Source organism: Plectropomus leopardus, chromosome 11, assembly GCF_008729295.1.
Source record: "Plectropomus leopardus isolate mb chromosome 11, YSFRI_Pleo_2.0, whole genome shotgun sequence".
Lineage (NCBI taxonomy): Eukaryota > Metazoa > Chordata > Actinopteri > Perciformes > Serranidae > Plectropomus > Plectropomus leopardus.
The window spans coordinates 14,440,428-14,446,427 of NC_056473.1; the positions used below are offsets into that span (position 1 = coordinate 14,440,428).

At 41.9% G+C, this 6,000-nt stretch overlaps 1 long non-coding RNA gene across 1 annotated transcript in view; it reads right to left on the reverse strand.

Annotated features, from left to right (window-relative positions):
* The window catches only part of LOC121950683, a 57,475-nt gene extending 51,779 nt beyond the window's left edge, over window positions 1–5,696 (reverse strand). Inside the window, exon 1 of the long non-coding RNA XR_006106336.1 lies at window positions 5,567–5,696. This is a non-coding gene — a long non-coding RNA (uncharacterized LOC121950683). The remainder of the gene's footprint in view (window positions 1–5,566) is intronic.
* Window positions 5,697–6,000: the final 304 nt, after the last annotated feature.

Below are 6,000 nucleotides of genomic sequence, written 5' to 3' on the forward strand. Positions count from 1 at the left end.
TTGGATGTCTCGTGGCCAGCAAATATGAAAAATGGTTATTAATAGCTTCAGTGAGATTTCTCTATGAGGCAAGAATCCACAGAATAATCACAAAAGCGCTCACATGTACCACGCGTGCTCCCTCAAAAGACCGATATCCGCGCATAATGTAGATCATTGTGTCAAAAAGATGGATTCGGACCAGAAACCTGACTTTGGATGGCGTTCCCCGCCACTACATTCCTGCTCGTGAGAGTGCTACTGCCCTCAGTTCAACCGCTAATCACCGAGACTCCAAGTCCCAAAATATCTACGCATGGTCTGACTGCAAACTTCCCTGACTAGTACAGAACATTCTGGGTCGCGCCATCTACAAAAGGAAGCACTTACCTTCTTTTGATTTAGATTTTTGTCTCTTTTTAAACTCTTATTTAAAAAAAAAATAAAAAAAAAGAAGGGCTTTGTGCAGGCTGAGACAGAGAGAGGAGACACAGAGAGGGTGAAAAGCAGGGCAGCCTACAGTCTCTCCTCCTGCGTCAGGACGGAGAAAGCAGGTCAGTCCGATGTGCGTCGTCTCCCACTTCTGTCGGAGACTAAAATATTTGGTGTTGCCATTCAGGAGTCAGAGAGCCAGCTCAAAAGAAATGTGGGTTGGATGGGTGGTGGTGGTAGTGTTGGGAGGGATGAAGGGTTTGGGAGTGGAAAGGTGGCGGTGGTTGGAGAGGGGGGGGTACACAGATTTACAAATGTGAGCCAGCTGATAGAAAGAGCCCGCCAAATCAGGGGGACTTTACGCAATTGGGGAGGAGGCGCGCTGCACGATTCACCTCACTGCATAAGACACTCTCTCTCCTTCTCTGTCTCGCTGTCTGTGCGCGCGCGCGCGCGTGTTTGTGTGTGTGTGTGTGTGTGTGTGTGTGAGAGAATGACTTCCAGACAGAGACGGAAAGCATGAATGGGGCAGGAGAAGCGCGACTGAGAGTCCGCGCTATTATCGGTGCAAACCCGCCGGGGAAGAGAACTTAAAAAAAAAAAAAGAAATAACCTGAAGGAGAAAATTATTCATGTCACAGCACAGGGAAGGGCTTTGGAAAAGTGTCTCGACGACGTGCAACCACCTCTCTTTCCCTCTCTCTCTCTCCATCTCTGTCTTTGGCTCTCTCTCTGCCCCACCCCCCCCCCCCCCCCCGTCCTCGTCTCCGGCAGTGTGCTATTGACCTGCATTGACGTCATTGCGTCATTAGGTTTCCCTTAGAAACACTGACTTTCAAAAATAGTATCAAATTAATTCAGCTGGCAAGGAGAGAGGGGTGGGGCTTATGAGTGTTTGGGGGTGAAGGGGGGGAGTGGGGCGTGAAATCGTGTTTTATTCTGAGATTTTTACCCCCCCCAAATAACCCTTCACATCTTCAACGCAGCACCACAATTGCCAAGCCGACTGGGGTGGAGAGCTGGACCAGACACGTCGATATCTGAAGCCTAAAGACCCACCGCTCAATGTGGATCCCCACTGGGAGCGATGCAAAAATAACCCAAATTCTAATTAAATTTCACATATGCATATTAGTCATTGTTGCCAAAGCAAGTATATAAACACACAGACTATGAAAAACGACCCCATAAATATATCAAACATTGATTGATCTCTCTCTCCATCTCTCTCTCTCTCCAGTCTAAAAATATCCAGCCTCCAGCTGACCATGTTGAAAACCTTTTTTCCTCGTTTAACCTGCAGCTCTTAGAGCAAAGGGAGGCAGAACGGCACGCAGACAGACAGACAAGTTGACAGAAAGAGTAATTCTACAGGTTGTTGGGATGCTGGGTTCTTCGGCTATTCTAGTTAGGATAGCAGACCTGTAATGACCCTTCAAAACACTTTAACTCTAAAAATACAAGCAAACGAATCATAATCCAGAACTCATTATTTTTCTAGATTAAAACATATATTATAACTGGAACAAGTTCCACTATTAAATGCTTAAAGGGACAGTTAACTCTTAAATCAGAAACACATTAGGGCCTGTTTGTCCTCTGACCTAGTGTGCTATTTATCCGCCTAGATTGTTTGGGTAAGAGTGGCAGAGCGTTTGCCATACCAGCTTTAGAAATGTCTTTTTTCTCTTCAATGTAAGTGGTGGTGCTCAAAGTGCAGTCAGTTTTGGATGTTCGGGGATGGTGTGTCAATTTACGCTCATAACATGTATTGTCTCTTTTCAAAATTTATTAGAACATGAGTAAAAAGCTTTGTTTTAAGGTTCAGCAACTCAAAACTATCTAGATTGGTAAATAGCACTACAGGTAAGAGTGAAAATATGTGTTTTTGATTTGGGGCTGCACTGTCCTTAAAATGATCTAAATGGTGAGCCTCAGAGGATATGACACCTGGAAGGGAGGTAATGGTGAAACCCAATTTGACAATTATTCTGTTCAGGTGTCACTCTGTACAGGTTGAAAATGGACAGCTGTATTTGGATTCAGAGGACAAGCTCACTGTTTTGCATTGGGAATTGCCTTTGGGAGCTGTCCATGGTGCTGAAGTGTAACTTCAGGCTTAAGACCCTCAAGATTTTAATGTTAAACACTTAATTTATTGTCCACATTTTCACTAATTTATCCAGTGTTGTTGTAAAGCCCCTTTTGAAAACTCTCCAGAAGAGTGGCCTCCATAAAATAGTGTTAGTGCTATTATCTTGACAGGCCTCTGAGTCATCCGCAGTACAGGAATATATCGTGACTGATAATTGGTGATGGGCTGATGAAGCAAAGTGGCAATATGCTCACTAGAATCACTACAGAACAATTTAGATGTCTTTTCACAAGCTAAGGGAGTTAATATGGAAAACATATACAATGAAAACCATGTTTTTCCTAAATTAGGTGCATTTTTGAAAGGAAAACAACTGAAGAAACTCCATAAAGATTCTTTGTTATTCACATCTCTTCTTAAACTACACAAACTGTTTAAAAACCCTTTGGGTTATCAGAAAAACACTTTTTAAAATGTATTTGTTTATTTATTTTTGCAAATGTCAATTTGCAATTTTTGGGGTTAACAGCTAAACAAATAGAAATTATAAATAAATGAATACAGATTTTTTAAAAGCTATGTAGTAAACCATCCAATCTAAGTACAACTTCCAAATTTCAAACCACGTTACTGGTGATTAAAGCAAAGAAGCAATAGTCTAGGTGGTCAAAAGATGCTCACAGTGTTTCAGTATTCGTCAAAGCAAACCCAAATGATGTTGTGATTCAAGAAATAAATGTGTATGTGAGAGTGTACATTCATGTTTTTAAGAAGGTATAGGAAGCTCTAGTTTACTGACATGTGATACTGTATTTAAAATTCCAGTAACATTTTTTAATAGGTTGTAATCTCCGGGGCTGAAAAATGAAGTGCAAACTGCAGTTCCTTGAAAGGCCTCTGGAGACTGGATCCAAAACAGAGTCAATCTCCATAGACCCCCATTTTAAAATGCCTGTCTTTAAAACAGAAATAAACATGTTTACAGCCTGATACAAAGAACAGTTTTGGTCTCTATAGCTTACCTCCCCGTTCATGACAACTGCACGAATGGAGAATTTTTATATATCTCAAACGTTTCCATTCTATTAAAACCCAAAGTTATGCCTTTTTAAGGGGAGGGCTGCTTGATTTACAGGCTGTCTGTGAGGCGTCACTACAGGCTATGAGTGAGATCCACCCCTCACTCCTCCACATCTCCAGCCTCTCGTCCAAATATGGTTACTTCTGGCTTGCTCTGTGAACTGCGGTCAACCTAGGCAACGCTGATCAAATGTGAATCAAAATTCTGTTAATTCATTGCCTATTTCTCACCTAAAATGTTCTCAGAAACATATTTAAGTGTCCTGTTTAGCTGTAAAATAAGAAAGTTACTGACCAGTGGGCAATGCTGCTTGTTGGTTCAACTTTTTCCAACATGGCAGCTGGGTCACACACTTTCTCATTTTACAGCTTAATGGTACACAAATACATATTTTTGAAAACATCTGATGCAAGTAATAGTCAATGCAAAAACAGAATCTTCATTCATATTTGATCAGCGATGGCTATTTGACAGTTTACGAGGAGTGACTGACAGACACTCTTTGAAAATGGCTTGTGACTGGCCAAAGTTTTCTTTTGGGAGGCTAGATTTTCTAAAGCCTGAAAACACAGCCAAGTAAATTCTTGCATGGTTTTTGCCCAAATATGCCAAACTTAATCTGCCTACCCCTGCCTTATGTGATTACTGGTTTGATACCACAGGCTACATAAAGGTGGACGACATGATAGTGTCCCAAAAGTGAAGCCAAAAAATCTCGATCGCCCCCTGGTGGCTGGTTGCAGAATAAGCAATAAATCCTGCTCCCTCCATGTTAGTGAATGCGATATGGACCAAACTAAAAACTCAAAGTACACACAAAATACATTTTTCCTAAAGATAGTTTCTGTCATCTAAGGTACTTGTCATCACCTTGATGTTTTTTTTAAGTGTTTTTCTGATAAGTTTGGCCTTAATTATTCATTTAATGCTATGAGGGAAAAAAGGGAATCTGACACAATTATTGACAGCTGTGTGTGCCAATCCGTGTCTTGGCATTCAATGGCGCTTTTCACGAGTGGTGAGATGCGTGTTTGGGTGGGAACTCCACCAACACAGAGATAACTAATGCATAGAGTCCAACTCCATGTTATGTCACCAGCGCAAGATGGCAGTGGCTGTTTCCAGGATATTTTTGCTTCACTTTTGCACAGCAGGGGGTAAGTGGGGACGTGTCGTCCATCTTAATATACAATCTATGTTTGATACCCACTGTCAGCACTTAGTTAGGGAAAGCTGTCCCATCCTGACCTTTGACCTATCTGCAGAGTTAAAAGAGCATAAAACAGAATTCAGTAAGCATGTGGCAGTTTTTTCAATTAAGAAACTTTGTTTTGCAGAATTATGAGCCGTTATCTTTATATCGACAATGTACGATCATCCTCAGTACTTTCCATCTTTAATTTAATACAAATAAGAGACATGTTGCTTTTGAAAATAGCTAACTGCACCTTTTCCCAAGACACACACTGTCACTGATGCATGTATGGCTACACAACACCCACATCATATACACAGATGTTGGCTACTGATTGGGAACCTGCCCACCTGTTTATGAATTTTTAGCCTTGCTCCTTTGAAAAGTTGCCCAAACTACTTTAGTCATTGTGTTTTTTGCAGGCGTGCCAAAAGAAGCTGTGCTTCTATGTGTGATGTATGAGAATAGAAAGAAAGGAAAAGGGTGAATAAGAGGAAGGGCGAGAGGCAAGCAGAGAGACTGTGACAAAAATACTTCACCATTAGGACTGAATTAGGCCTTATGATTCATCCTCTTCAATTGAGACACACTTTTGCAACGCTGTAGGATGTTCCATCTCACGTCTGGTAGCCATTTAGCACTACACCTTTTGGATTTTTTGGTGCGAGAATCACGCACCAAACACTTAACAAAGAGTGTGAGTGATGTTTGGGAGGGGTGTGTGATCAACAACAGAGATGACAGATGCTCCGTTTACGCCCCAAAATACAAATATTCCACTAACCTGCAAAAATTAGGCGAGGAAAAGGTGGAAGGTTGAATCTGTGGTTGTCTATCCCAGGTTCAGGCAAATGTGTGCCCTGCAGAAGTGCCCTTGAGGATGTCCTGGTGTTTCAAAGAGGCTCTGTAGCTGCTGCTGACCTCTGACCTCTCTGCGAATAAAGGGAAAAGATGAGTTTTCTCACAGGAATCAGTAAGAAAATCACAATAAACAAGAAAATAAGAGTAAACAAGTGTTGCTGTAGGTAAAAGCTTTGCAGGAGAGAGATGTGTGATCGCAGTACAAGGCGGGGGACCCACATGGGGAGATATTTATCATAGAAGACGTCATCAGCACCAATGGAAGTCACGCAGCATTCAGGGGTCAGTGCCAAGGCTGATGACAGAGTTATAGAGACAGAGAGATCCTGGGTGTGACTAAGACACTCCGACCATGGA